Here is a 16,627-nt window from a genome sequence, read left to right as displayed (position 1 = left end):
GTCTCAGCAGCTGTGGAATAAGAGAATCAATGCTTTCATGTATTGATAACTAGTTGAGAAATTGAAAAAAGAGAAGATATAGCTGGACTGTTATCCCCTCAGAGACATGATGTTGGAGTTTCCGTATAGATGATCTAAAATTAGGGGGCAGAGAGGAAAATAACCACATTTGGTGATAATACCTAATTGTTTAGGACAATAGAATCAAAAATATATTCCTAAATTGTTTCTGTTCCATTTAAGAAAAAATACTGAAATATGCACACATGCTCAGAAATTTCCAACTTCTCATATACATTTGAAGTAGTCAAGGATTAATTAGAGGATAGCAAATTGAAAATGTCAAACAGGAATGAGAAGAGGGGGGTGTTGGTAAAAGTACAAAACAAAGCAAGCAAATTTTTGGGCAAATTAACTGCAGAAACCAGAGCAAAGGTGGCTAAGGAGAGATAAGAGAAGTATATAAAATCCTGCATGTTATGGAAAATTAGACCAGAAACAAATATCTGTTAAATGGAATATCTTTTGAAACAAAATTTAAGAGCAATTGTGAAATTCACAGAAAATGATCAGGTTGAGATAGTTACTAACATAAGCTGTTTTAAAAGGAACTGAACACATTTGATGATTGATGAATTCCATTCTTGGCATTTGTTCACCACCTCCAGAAACATGCAGCACTTTTTTAACTTTTTCAATTCTTCAAAATTTCCTAGGCAGATTGTTATACATCATGCCTTGTCAGAATTGGAAATAGACTTTTAGACCTCAATATTTATTGTTCTCTTAACTATACTAATATATTAAAAACATCACTGTTTGGCAAGATAAAAAAGAAACTTAAACAATTAGCCTATCTAATATAATCTATGTTTAATGTATAAGTAACCAATTAAATATATAAAATATATATTAAGATAGGGGGAAAAACCCTAATTTTTCTTTCATTTTTTTTGTATGTTTGAGTAATTGGGTTTAAAATATTGAATTTTGAAAATATGGAACTCATCATTTAAAGCATGAAATTGTTTGCCTTATAGATAAATCTGGAGAAATTATTAGTACTGGTCGAAGAACAGAAATTATGAAGAGTAGTACTCTTATATACAATTACAGACTGATTAGAGAGAAAGACAAACATAATTTTAGATATTTTTCAATATGATATTGTTATTGTTTCATATACCGCTATGGATACATCAGTGAAGTTTCTTTCAGTTTATCTCAAAAAGCTGGAGACCATTGTAATGCTTTTTCTTCATAAAGCGGAAAGGATTTTTCTCTTGGGATTATGTTAGATGTTGCTTCATATCTTGAAACTATATTACACAGGGTTAACTCAATTACTGTGGATACCAGTAGGGTCATTTCCATGATATGCTTGTTTTTAGTATTGCACTAAGAACTTTACCTTTCATGTAAATGTGACCGTTCTTGGAAAAAGAAGGTCAAACAAACACTATTTCACTGTGTGATATGCGTGGTCCAACACACAAGTTTAAAAAAAACAACCCAGCTCAGATATATTAAGAAAAAAAGTTGGGTTGATTATATTAAGCTAGAAAATCATCAGTAACTGCAAATACAAAAACAGATACCTAGAAGTCACTTTAATAATGAATTTTTCATTATTCACTAAAGAACTATCCTTCCAATACATAAAATCATGCTATACACACATACAGACACACAGACACATTTTTATGCACCAATGCAGTTTTAGCTTATTTTCTACATATTTGAGCATATAGTTCTGGCTGGGATAGAATTGTTAATATGCAGTGTTAGGGATTCCCACAGAAATAATATACCTATACATATGTTAGCCCAACAGTTTAATTATGAATATAGTAGTGAATGTACACCTTGTTCTCTACAGTAAACTAATCAGAATAGCACTCTTGCATATTTTATCACTCATTACTCACTTTCCAGTCTGATAATTTGATATACAAACTGTGGCATTTCCTCAGTAGCTGCCCATACATTATAAAAGATTTCCAACTTATTAACATATACTATAAAGTTTCTCAGATAAAACATGTTCTGTAAAAATGAGAAACCTTGTAGAAGTGAAATTACAACTCACTGGGGAACTATGGACCAGTTATTCTTTCACAGCCCTATTTGCATCACACCGTTATTGGATAAAAATGCCACTATGTATAATGCCTCAATTTCACAGCGGTAATGGGGTATATATTATAAGGAACAAATAATAAATGAACAGATTGTGCAACATATGGCATAGTTCTGAGTATAAGGACACTTCTTAATGTAATATCACAATATTTGTTTGTAATTAAAAGAAGCACTGTATGTATAAAGAACTTTTACTTAGTATTTAAAAATACATTTGTACAAAGACTGGTTATAATTTTACTTAAATAATATTCCTTCTTCTCTTTCTTTCTTTCTTTCTCTTTCTTTTTCTCTCAGTCTTTGTTTCTTTCTATTGAAAACAACAATTAAAAGACTATTGCTGAGGCATGATATCCCCTCGCTAGAAAAATATACTTTTCAAAAAAAACCGCCTCAACATAATATTACAAAATAATGCTTAGGTTGTTTACATATTACTTTTTCTATATTTTATAATTTAAAAGAAAATAACTCTTTGAAATTATTACTTTCTCACTTTATTTACAACATTTACAATTGTGGGAAAAATAAGAAGCAGGAGTAATAAGTATGTTTGCTGACTTGAGTTACATATAAAAAGGCAGGATAAAAATCTAATAATAATAATTGCCTGCAAGCAAGAACTGGTGGGACTACAAAATAGAGAAAGTAATAGAAAATGAAGAAGCTAAACTGCTCTGGGACTTTAAAATTCAAACAGACAAGAGCCTAACACATAATACCTTAGACTTAAGAACTGTCAATAAGAAAGACAAAAAAGTCTCGAAGTTGCAGTACCTGGAGACAGCAAAATAAAACAGAAAGAAATATAGAAAATCACAAAATATAATAGAGTAGAATGACTATGGCAAAACAAAGATGGCACGAACATTAACAGGCACCTTGGGTACAATTCTAAAACTTCTGGAGATCCATTTGAACACCATTGGCATTAATAAAGTTACCACCAGTCAATTGCTAAAGGCAGCTGTACTTTGAACAAATTATATCCTGCAACAATACCTTTAATACCATGAAACAACAACATCTGCCTATTCCAGGTTCTTGGGAAGGACTTGATAAGTGGATTAAAATGCCAACTCCAATCTAAACATCTGGCTCAATGAGCAACAAATCATAATAATGCAATCAAGGCTAGAACTGAAAAATTATCAAAGTGCACATTTTGCAAAGAAGCAGAAGAAACAATAGATCATAAACTGAATTCATGCAAGATCACGCAAACTGATTATAAACGACATAACAATGTTGCCAAAATGATTCATTGAAATATTTATAAAAATGGCCATGTGCCAGTAATGAAAACTTGGTGGGAACATATAAATGAAAAAGTAATAGAAAATAAACATCTTAAAGTATTTTGGGATTTTTGAAGACAAATAACACGCCAGTTATAATTGTGATTAAAAAGAAGAAAGTTTGGCTTATTGATGTTGCAATAGCAGAAGACAGCAAAATAGAAGGGAAAGAATTGGAGATGATCACAAAGTACCAAGATCTGAAAATAAAAATTAAAAGTTTATGACATAAACCAGTGATGATGGTCCCAGTTGATATCGGCACACTGGATACCATATCCCCCCCCCCAAAAAAAATTGTTGGCATGTAGAAAATATTTGCATTGACAAAACTTACATTTGTCAATTGCAAAAGGTCATACTGCTTGGATCTGCACACATAATACAACAATATATTATAACATCCTAGCATATGAAGAACTTGATGCAAATGAAGGCCAACACCAGCTAAAGAACTTGCAGCTATGGCTTGTGAACAGATACAATCGAAGGCGATTGATTACCAGAAATAAAATATTCAAGGATGCAGAACTGGAAAATGTTCAGCAAAATAAGGAAAATGGAAGACCCCAAAGCAACACTAGAATAGTAGAGAAAATTCAGATAACCGCAATTATAAAGAAAACAGCTGATATGAATTACAGAAATGATAACTTAGAAGAACTGATAACAACATAACCAGTGCAGCCAGCAATGAAACAATCGCTGACTTAAACCCCCCCACACAATAAAAATTAAAAGAGAAAATGATGCCATGTGCAGAATTACCAATAAAAAGGCCAAGATTGCTATCATTGGAAGCAGTGGCCAAGAAATAGCCAGTACCTATAATGCTAAATAAGGGGCTTGCAAGGTTAAAAAAAATCTACTGAACAGACCAATCAGTTTGTCGTGCAGTGGTGGTTATAGAAGAATTGGGTATTGAAATTAGAAAATCAAAAGCAAAATAATATTCAATTCCAAAGTGGAAGTTCAGACTAGAGCATGAACTTTATTATGAAATAAAGAACTTAAGATCAGATACAAGTACTGTAAAAGACACACCTTTTTCCCTCAAAAAAGAGGCTGAAAATTATACATTGAATACAGCATTTTTGGCCTCCTGAAACCCTGCCCCCTTCACCAAAATGGCCATGCATAGCCTTTAGGAGGCTTATAGTGTTTTCCTGGGGGTTGCGGGAAAGGCAAGGGAAAGGGAAAGGATGAGTGGAAAACAGGCCGTTTTTTGCCCCCTCGGCACCCAGGAGTACTCTACAAGCCTCCTAAAGGCTATGCATACCCTTTTTTTGACAAAAAATAATCCGTTTTTTGGGAGGTTGCAAAGTGCAAAAACTTTTTTTTTAAATTTGCCTCTTCAAAATCTTGATGTGTCTTATACTCCAATGTATCTTATACTCTGAAAAATGTGGTAATTAAAATAAATTGAAAGAACGAAAATTGATAAATGTAAAAATCAAAATAAATCTTTTTTTTTTTTTAATTGCCAGAAAAATTGAAGAAGCATTTTTGGGGAAAAAATAAAACTGCAAATAACGATGAAACTGAACTGAACACTATGAGGCATGAATCATCAAATTTAAGCAAAATCAGCTATTTAAATCAGACCAAAGGCAATTCTACCAGAATATGAATAGCTATAGAAATTCTGAAAATAGAAAACCAAGCCATAAGGAATAATCTAGTTTAGAAAGATAAATGGGAAATTTAAAAGCATCTTGATAAAAATGCTGGATGGATAAAAGTTGAATTTAAAGAAGGATTTAGTAAAATCAAATGGAAAACTTAATAGTAACAGCAGAAATATTTAAATTTGAAAAGAATAAAAAAATAGACAGATCCAGGGAATTATCAAATGCACAGCTTTGGGATCAAATATCTAAGTAGCTTACAATTATACCTCAACAGCTTAACAAAATATTACATAAAGGAGATATCAATGACTGATTTGTCACTGACAAAACCGGATTCAAAAAGCCCCAGCGAAAGGGCCATGTCGGAACCTATAGGCCAATAACATGCTTGCCTACAATGTGTTAAATTACTCAGAAGCATAACAACAGACAACATCCAAGATTATTTAAAATAAAATAACATTCAGTAGAACAAAAAGAAATGAAAGAAAAAACAAAGATATAAAAGATAAATTTCTTATTGATAAAATGGTTCTGGAGAACTGCAACCCCCCCCTCCCCCAAACCAGTTTACATCTCATCTAGATTGATTATAAAAAGATGTTTGATTTATTATTATATAGTTGGAGTAACAAATGTTTGGAAACAACCAGTGTCAGTAAAAACATTAAAATGTTATTTAGAAAAAATAACTGAAATACAAAATGAATGATTGGGAAAGAAAAATATTGGCTGATCAACATTGGAGAGGAATTTTTATCACCCTTATTATTTGTACTATTTAAAAGTAATAAACAAAATTAATTTCAGTGATATTTAATAAAAGAAATATTGGCTATCAAATGGTAAAAATGATACTAAAATATCACATTGTTACCTGTGTATCATCCAAAGTTTTATGGAAAACCAGAAATTGAAATCCAATTGACCGCTTCCCAAGATGGTTACCGAACAGTAATAGGCTTTTTCTCTCTTGTGACGATTTGCTGATTTTGCTGCCAAAGCTGGTTCTCTGGCAGTGCTACTCCCTGGATTTCAATGGGAGCACTTTAGAATTATCCAAAATGGCTTTTCTACTGCCATGGACCCATCTGGAAAGCAGAGTCTTGAAGATTCCAGTTCCCTTTGGGAGTGGTCAGAAAGCCATGCACCTCCATTTTCCTTTTAACTGTTCATTTTTTAAAGCATACCTGGGTTTTAACTTCATTTTTTGAATTTCTACCTTTAATCTGCTTTTTATTTTTAACAGTTGACCAGCTGGCTGAATGCTGATTTATTTTAACCCCCTGCTAGACTCTAGCTGTTTTTCTTCTTCTTTTTCTCTTTGATTTATGCTGTTCTTTTGAATAACTTTCATTTTTCCTGTAAGGAAATATGGCTTGTCCTTGATGGTAAAAGTGCCTTCATTTGATTTATATTAATACTGCACTCTCAACACAGGGTTTTTGAATTTTTGAATTTGCAAAAAAAAATATGGAGATTACTATTTTAACATTTTTCTTTTAATCTTGGATCAAAATATCCAGAAAATACATTTTCTATTTTTTTCTGCTTCAGTGTTCTTTGCTTCTTGTCTAAATTTCATAGAGCAATAATGCATCAGATTACAAGCATGGGTATCTGATGTCCAGAAAGGTAACATACATTTTTAGTTGAAAAATTATTTTAAAAGTTTGAGGAAATGATGATGGCTGTGTAAAATATTCAGGAGCATGCAGTGGTGGGTTCCTACCAGTTCGAACTGGTTTAGCTGGACCGGCAGTTGTTTTGGCGGCCTGGGTCACTGGAACCGGCAGTGACCCAGTCCTGCCACACCCCCAAACCTCTTCTCTTGTTTTTTTGCTTCTGCACATGTGCAGAACAATTTTTATTGTGTGCGCGCACAGTGTGTATCAAGTGCATGTGTGTGCACACAGCATACATCACATATGTGTGCCAATGCAAAGCACCCCCACAAGCGAACCGGCAGTAATGTCTGCCAGAACTCGGCCCTGACTGCATGTAGTTCTAGGTAAGTTAGATTCATAAAAGGGATGTGATTGAAAAGCTGCATATTTGTTGGAAATCCTGAAAAGAGATATGGACTATACAGATGTAGAACCAACTGAAGCATTTGCATATCTCTCTCTGAAGTTCAAGCCTGCATTCTTTTACAATAGTAGAAGTCTGTCTGAATGGAAACGTGACAAATTGTTTTTTCTTAAGAGGACTGAAAGACATTGGGAATGGATTTTTCACATTCAAAAAAGGAACGACTTTCATCTAGATTTTGTTGGGAAGATAGACCAACAATAGAGACTGAATTTATTATATGTAGTCAATAATTATATATAAATAATATATTGTATTAAGGAATGTAGATATTTGATCCAGGACAAATTACTGTTATCTCTTGGGAACATTTGGAATAGATAAGATGCTGTGATAAATTTTCTATCAGTTGATTACAATAACAATTTGTTAACAGATGGTTCTGAAGTTTTAATTTTGCATTTTTAATTATTATTGCACCTCCTGTTAACTATTTTGCCATTAATATTGTATATATGAATGACAAATCAATGATTTACAAATAGATTTAATAGTTTAATTTTTTCTGGGCCTGTTTCACAAAAGATGGGAAACTAATATTGTAATAATATCTTAATCAGCATTCAACTAGGCAGGATAATGTGTGCATATGCACCTTTTTCAATGTTTGTTTGTTTTGTGTTTTGTCTTTAATTTGTGGAAATGTATGTTAATTTTTTTGAATAAAATTGGAGGGTTTTTTTTAAAAAAAAGTTGAAATCCAACCATTGACATATACAATAGAAATTTTAATCCATATACAACAATTTATTTTTTGCCTTATTTTTTTAACACTAATGGAATTGAAATGCCAAATGGTCAAACCAACAGGAGCCACTAAGATGACAAATACCTGGACATTTTACAGTTGGATAACATCAAGCATGAATAAATTAATATTAGCAATTTTCTTACTCTTTTGATGCATTCTGTATTAAAGACCAAACTGAACAGTAGAAGCTCCCTTCCATGCCACTGTTACCTAGGCCATATTTGTAATACTATTTACACTGTAGGATTTATTAAGTGGTCACAACCTCAATTGGGTTCGGATTAGAAAACAAGAAAACTAATAACTATTCACTATGCATAACATCCTGTAGTGATTCTAATTGATGATACCTTTTGCAGAAATGTAGGCGGAGTTTTACTTCAGGTCAAATAAATTGTCAAAGAATAAAAACATACATTGGTAGATTGTGTAAAAAAAAGCCAAGAACAAGCATTGATGCATATTAAAAATTGGAATTTACTGAATGTGCAGGAGAGGTGTGAATATTGAAATGATGTAATAAAATCACAAAGAGAATGCTGGCAAAGAAAAGCATTACATGGTTAAGTTGTATAAAAGGTTGAGGGGAAAGTGTATAAAGATAAAAACCTCGAAATAACATAACTGGAATGTTAGAAAAAGAAACTGAAGGCTTGATTTTGGCTGTGCAAGAGGAAGCTATTTGAATCAATGCAATGAGAACCGAAATTGAAAGATCATCAAATCATGCAATGTGCAAATTGTGCAAAAAAACAGAAGGAACAATAGATCATATACTGCATTAGGCTTGGGAAAATGGTTGTACAAACTAATTATAAATAACACAATTGCCAAAATGATTCACTGAAACATCTGTAAAAATTATCATGTACTAGTAGTGAAAAAAATGTTGAGATCATACAGTTGAAAAAGTAGTTAAAATGAGCAAACATTGTGGTATTTCACAATACAAATGGATAAAATCTTGATTCATAACACTCTAGACAAATGTGGTTGAAAAGAAGTCAGTGTAGATAATTGATGTGGCAATACCAGAAGATAAAGAATTGGAAAAGACAACAAAGTATCAAGATCTGAAAACTGAAACTGAAAGATTATGGCACGAACTGGCCTTGGTGGTTCTTGGGAAGACCTCAATGTATATGAAGACCAATACCAGCTAAAGAACTTGAATCTGTGATGTCACATTATTGCGAACATATAATGATAAACCTACCTACTTCAATATAATAGCAGACTACTAAAATATTTCTTAGTCCTATAAATCATATAAAAATAGAATAATTGAAAATAATAAATATAATTACATTCAGACTAAAATTATCATGTCTTAAACCTCTTTTATAAGTGAAATAATATATTTCAGAAACTGCATATAAACAATAAGCAACGAATAAGTTTAATTTAAACAAGTAAGTACAAAATGTTTAAAAACATGTTTTGATGCTTAAATGTACTCAAACTTTCCAATTTCCTTTTGCACGCTGATTTGTACGCAAATAAGAACAACAGTTCAATAACTGGAATTGAACATATCTATATTTGATTTTAAAATTTAAATGTAGTACAACTCTATTGAAATGGAAACAATGAGGCTCTGTTAAATCTATATTGATCAAATTTTATTATAAATTTTAATTTTAATTGCTTGCATAATTAAATTTAAATGAATTATCTGGATTCCCTCAAATTAAATGAATTTTGGCTCTGATTTTCAGCTAATGTCTGAACCAACATTTTGTTCCTTACATCCAAAGTCACTTGGTTGAGTTGGGAGGGTATAAAAATTGAATAGATAAATAAATAAAATAAAGCAAAACAATAATTGGGTATACTTTGAATGGCTTTTCCTTATTATTTCTTACATGCTTTTCCAAATCCATTTTTTTAAACCCTGATGCTTTTATGCATAATATGAATAATGAGAAAATGCAAGTTGTCACTGAAGGACTTAGTAGTAGCACTCATAAGTAAGGAACAATAAATTAATACAATATCTTTGGCTAATTCAAAATACAAATAGCAATAGCAATAGCAGTTAGACTTATATACCGCTTCATAGGGCTTTCAGCCCTCTCTAAGCAGTTTACAGAGTCAGCATATCGCCCCCACAGTCTGGGTCCTCATTTCACCCACCTCGGAAGGATGGAAGGCTGAGTCAACCTTGAGTTGGTGAGATTAGAACCGCTGAACTGCAGATAACAGTCAGCTGAAGTGGCCTGCAGTACTGCACCCTAACCACTGTGCCACCTCTTCCCTTAGTAGGGAAGCCAGATAGACTATTCTGCTTCACTAAAGACAGAATGCAAAATTTGTGAAATTAAGCTTTTTGCTTTGAATCAGACTTGAAGAGCTAAAATTCTTCCTTCCTTTCAAAGGCAAAGGAATATTAGTTGTTGAATTGAATGGCAGGTGCCAAATGGTATTTATATTTCCTGCTGAAGATGCTAGCTCACAGGCCAACCAGTTGACCATGAAAATTCTTAGCCCTAAGTGACCCAAAGACTGACTATAAATCTATCCCCTAAAATACAGTCAATGCTCCATTTGTTCTTCCAGCTTTTCCGTATGTAATGTTAAACATTTTTTATAATCTACTTACATTGGGATCTTTTAAGGCTGGTAGCAATAATTTGTTGACAAAACGAAGGATTACGGTAAACTTTTGTTTAAAATAAACACATTACAGGGTCAGCATCACCCAAGGGAATGTCACTTAAGGAGAGGATTATGCAATTATATTGCATTTAACAAGAGGAATGAGTCAAAGATATTAAAACAGATGGAGAAAAGGTACTAAATTAAAGCTTTTTTTAAAAAAAGGTTACAAAACAGTGCAGCTTGCCATCATGTAGTTAGATCTATTTTAATAACTATATTTGCCCTAAACTGGAAATTATTCAAATTACTACAACTGCAAAACCTGGTAGCTAGAATAATGTCTGGCAATGGACTTTATACTATCAGCTTTGTATTTTATATCCTGACTTCCAGTTTGTTTTTCAGCCCAATTCAAGGTCCAGGTTTTGACTAATCAAGCCCTGAAGATCTTAATGCTATTCATTTTTTTTCTATATGGCTCTCTAGGATCATCTTCAGAAATGCTTTTACAATGACACCTGTAAGGGATTCAGGAGTATCAATAGCATCCATAGATATGCTATTTGTATTACTTTACAACATGTCATTGAATGCTTCATTATTATCTCATTTGTGTCCATGTATATCATTAGCATATTACGCAATTCTAATTGCTTGCATAATTAAATTTAAATGAATTCCCTCAGATAATATGAATTTATGGCATTGTTTCCAGCTGATGTCTGAACCAATATTTTGCTTCTTATATCCAAAGTCCACTCAAAGAGTTTAACAATTTATATGTCACCAAGGCCAGAAGATGGACAATATAGCATACTTTCTTCAGAATTACATATATTGAATTGGAAGCATGACATATTTCTTTACCATTTAGGGATATTTCAAGTCAATGTTTTTAATTTATTTTTTATACTTTTGTTTTCATCCCTCCAATTTTTATTATTATTTTGAAAATACCTATATGCAAATGGTTAGAGAAGTTGTCATTAAATGCAAGCTTGGTTTATCAATAAGGCCCTTTCTGATGATCATTACAGATAATTTGGAGGAGAACCATATTTCAGGGATTTATAAAACTGCAGAGGATAAAGCATAATTGGTGGGGAAGAGATAACCTAGTAAAAGCTAGTGAAGACTAAGTTGAATATTCTGAATATCATGGCCAGAAAGTTTGAAGGCAAATGTTGCCCTCCCTTTGGACTTGGGGGGATTAAAAGGCGGAGAAAGATTTAATAGTTTTGGAAGTATATATAGCAAAAACTGACTTCTGTGATAAATAAGTTCTCCCTAGGCTAAGATTGATACTGTGATATATTTGACTCTCTATTACTATGGTGATGCTAAATTAACTCAGAGAAATCTTACCAACTGGGGAGCTTATGCTAGTGATTTATACATACTTTTAACAAATAATAAATAAATGATAAGTTATATTTTTTTAAAGGACCAAACATTCCTGATATGGTCGAAGAGTCATTTCACATATCTCAAAATATGCATTTCTATATGCACAAATTACCATTAAGTTCTATGCCGATACAATGGTATTATCGTTTAAATTGCCTCCATTAAAAATTAGAACTCTTAATTCATAGCTTCCCATTAAACTCACAAAATTTACATTTTATTAATTCCCCAAGTAATCAAAACATGCAAGAATAATGCTGGTCATAATTGATCAGCATGTTAATGAATTAAAAATGATATGATTGAGAGATTATATGTGTGCCTGTTATAAGCTTTCTTACTGCTTCTGTGCAGGTGGATGATACCATATGCCACGTAGAAGTTCAGCGGTCTGCATTACAGACAAGACCTTTAATAAATTCCCTTCACTTTCTTGGCAAGCAAGTAGTTGCTTGTATTGGAGCTGCTGGGAAGGCATATGGCTTACAAACCACAGCTTTGCTATACATATACAAGTGCACACTTTCTCATAAATAACCAATACTTATTTAGCTTGATCTTGATTATCATTTTGGAATGCTATAATTCTGCCTTAGACAAATGACAAGCAAGTATTTTTCAAGGACAATTCTAGCTGAAATTCTCTCTAAAGGATCAAAGCAAAACATGCTTAGTAGCAATGAATACAGCTTTGTTTCCTCAGCTACCAGTAGCCATAGACATAAAAATAGTGTGTTTCTAAATACTTATGGAAAGATCATCAACACGTTTTGCTTTGAGTTTTCTTCCAGGATACCATGGCCCACATGTTTTTTACATAAAACATGAAAGAAAAGGTGTTGCTCTGGTCAAATGAAAATAAAGTTTACTAGTTTGTGTCTCAGCTTTAAGCAGGGCAAATCCTGCCAAAGACATTAAACAACATCTGCAAAACAGATTTTCATTAAATTCATTGGTTAAAAGCTAAGCTCTTAGGCAGATGATTCCTTAGAACTAACCTTTCACCTTGAATTACAATTAGGCCATTCAACTTTTCTAGTTTTTGAAAAAAATAAAAGTTAAGGGTAAAACTAATGCTAATATTAATGTTATTATGAATCAATTATATTATATTAAAAAAAACAATTAAAATGGCAAATTGAATTTTATTATTTATTCTTGTCACTGCAGAATATTTATTTATTTATTTATTTATTTATTAGACTTATATACCGCTTCATAGGGCTTTCAGCCCTCTCTAAGTGGTTTACAAATTTTTTAGCAAATTGAGTCAGCAACTTGCCCCCACAGACCGGGTCCTCATTTCACTCACCTCGGAAGGATGGAAGGCTGAGTTGACCTTCAGCAGGTGAGATTTGAACCGCTGAACTGCAGATCACAGTCAGCTAAAGTAGCCTGCAGTACTGCACCCTAACCACTGCGCTACCTCGGCTCTACAATATCTACTATTGTACTGTTATCTATGTATTATATAAGTCTCATTGACTTTGATGGCACCTACTTCAAAGTAACTGTCCTTAATCTATATTTTTACAAATGAGATTAAACATTAGTTTGTCATATCAGGCAACTAACTGTACAAATTACCTTTTTATTCAGCAGAGAGAAATGTTTTAATACTTGATTAGCTTCCATTTTTACATCATGCCTTATCCATATTCAAGCAGTTTGATGGTTGTTTCCTCAAAGCAATTTATACATTTAGAAATGTATACAGCCATGCATCTAAGGTACATAGCTCTAGATGGCAAATAATATATACAAAACCAATATAATATCTATAACCCATTAAAATAGTGAAATATGGTACAAAAACCAAACAAATAAGCATGTCATAATTTGTTCCACTTTTATAAAATGAACAAATACATTGGGTCTCCTATAAGGCTTGGGTAAAAACAGCCTTCTGAAATATCAAGAGGGTTGATCAAAATCTTGGGGAGAGGTGTTGTGACAGAACATGTTGTGAAAGAGAACTTTGACCCACTGGTGTAAGAAAGGCAATCACCAGAGTGTATCTATCCTGTCAGATCTTCTGGACCAGGTAGGTAGAAGCCCTTTAATAATACCCATTTAATAGCCAGTGACGTGCGGTGAGGTTTATGGCTGGTGAGGCAGTCCTCTCCCCCGACACCCCACTGTCTAAAGCGCTTTCTTTCTTTCGCCCACCTGAGCTCTGACAGGCGGGCGAAAGAAAGCAGCAGCCTGCGAGTTCGCTTTCTTTTGCCGGCCTCTGTGTCCACGGCTGCCGCGGACATAGAGGCGGGCAAAAGAAAGTGAGCTGGTGGGCTGCCACTTTCTTTTGCCCAGAGACGGGCAGCTCAGGCTTTACAATTTGGAAGCTCTAAATTAACTGATTAAATCTTAGGGAAATGTAACTATTAATCTATGGCAGTATGATTTTATGTATTCAGTATTTGTTTGTTTGTTTGCTTGCTTGTGTTTGTTTATTTAAGAGGAAGAAGACAAGACCTTTCAACCAACAAAATTAATCCTCCCTCCCTACACCAGTATTACTCTTGTGTCTTTAATGAATTTTCTTTCATTTTCATGTTTAAAAATTGTAAAATCCCCTTTCAGAGTTTTACTCCAGGAATTACACCGAAAGCAGAACATTTCTCTGCCACAAAAAAAAAACATGTTATTCATATCATCTCATTGCTTTGATAGGCAATACTGTAAAATTATTAGGGTTTTGAATTAAAAACTTCCTGTATTTTTTGAATAAACACTCTGTATGAGTATTAAATCCATACATAAACAAAATACAGTACCCATGTATGAAAGATTTAGATCTCAACAGTTAACTCAAACAGCAAATGACACAAAATAGAAAATGCTAGGTCAACTAATCTATGGTAATTCAAAAGTGGACACAATTATAAGTTACTTTAAATTGTACTAGCTCTGTATATATTCTATATACAGAGCTTTGAATTAGAGAAGGAGGAAGATTTTTTTTTAAATAAAGCAAGATATGAAACTTAAGAACCTAATGATATGATAGCTCAATATATAGCTTTAGGACAAATATTCTGATGCCATTGTAATTTAAAAGATTACTTTCTAAGGATTGTCTTTGTATTCCCTACTTAAATATAGGGTTTCCTGCCTAAGCAGAGAAGACCTCCAAGGTCCATTCCAACTCTGTTATTCTATTCTATTCTATTCTATTCTATAAATAAACTAGTTAAATTACAAATTTCAAAAAGTACAAAAATATGACACTTTTAATTTCTTATATGATTTTATGGTTTACATTTAAAGGAGTGACAACTACTCGACTGTCTTGCAAGACTTTTTGTAGGTTTATTATGGATAAAATGATGTTATGTTTAATATTATGGGTATGGAAGAAAATTAAAAGTAGCATTTATAAATATGGAGGTGCCTTCTTTCTTGAAAAGAACTACTTGCTTTTAAAACATGTAATTACTCCGAAAGATTTCTAAACACATACTGCAAAATTTAATGGCATCAGGTGTCATATCTGTAAATTTGTCTTCTGATTCTAGATATCTAGAAACTTTTCTATGAAATCATCCCCCTTGCACAGTTTGAAGGCCAGTGGAAAGCTAAAGTTCTATTGTACCTGAAGTTGAAGGCAGTAGCAGTTACCAATATGTTTAACAGTCTGCCTCCAAGGAAATAAATTTCATCATTTGTAATTGTAGCAGGTCAACATAAAAAGGCTGAATGCGGATACTAAGCAAAAGGCTGAAGGCCACATATTTTCAGAAGAATTTTTTGCACAGAGGGAGGAAAGAGAAAGAAAAAGAAGAGGGAATGACAGCTTTTCCTTATAAAATTCAAATAAAAATATATTTATTACTTTGTACTTTAAAAACCTGGTTTCAGCTACCTGTTTAACATAATTTATGCACAGTTAAGGGTTTTTTTACTAGCCTTTGTGGGGAGAAAGTTGCTTACAGAACTATTCACCTATTTTATTTTTACTTTGTGTGCAATTTACAATAGGATTTGAGATAAAACATACGTTATTTTTCACCAGCTGATTTAGTCGATAAATATCAATATTTGCATTATTTAGTACTACATTATAAATTAGACATAAAATTTGCCTTACATCTTATTTAGATTAGCTATATGGCTGCCTATCTCAAAATAGTGATTCTGTACATGGTCAATCTTTTAGTATCCTAAACTGGATAAATGTTTTGAAGAAAACATTCAGATAAAGAAATAAAAAACACCTTAGGCAAATGATAAATTTGGAATGCAGAAATGAATGTGCACAACCCCATAAAGTGAACCAGTAAAACATTACTAAAAACATTATCCAACAATTACAATTTGGAAACATAATGGTATCTTGGGTTCATCACCCTGACAGAGTCAAAGCATTTTCTTCCAGACTTCAAAACAATGAATTTACCTTTATGCTGACACTTTCTACATCACACATTTTAATGGTTCTTTTTTTTTGGGGGGGGGGGAGGCTTATAAAAAGAAATAGTCAAAAAGACATTACACCGTACTTGTAAATCTTATAATAAAAATATAGTTTGCTGGTGTACATTTTCAATAGATACTGAAGTCACAGGCTTTGGTTGAAATGATTTATGATTAATCCGTAGCATGAAGCTATAGTATTTTTTTATATACAATAGCAAACAACTGTCATTTCAAATATGTGAAAGCTTTTGTAGCTGACTAATTGGCTGACTAATTAGGTACATGATGTC

General features: G+C 32.6%; 1 protein-coding gene across 8 annotated transcripts in view; it reads right to left on the bottom strand.

Annotated features, from left to right (window-relative positions):
- The window catches only part of ZFHX4 (zinc finger homeobox 4), a 200,027-nt gene that overhangs the window by 154,321 nt on the left and 29,079 nt on the right, over positions 1–16,627 (bottom strand). The gene's annotated exons all lie outside the window — the stretch shown is intronic.

This window comes from Thamnophis elegans, chromosome 8 (assembly GCF_009769535.1).
Source record: "Thamnophis elegans isolate rThaEle1 chromosome 8, rThaEle1.pri, whole genome shotgun sequence".
Classification (NCBI taxonomy): Eukaryota; Metazoa; Chordata; class Lepidosauria; order Squamata; family Colubridae; genus Thamnophis; species Thamnophis elegans.
This window is presented reverse-complemented; position numbering and strand designations above follow the sequence as displayed.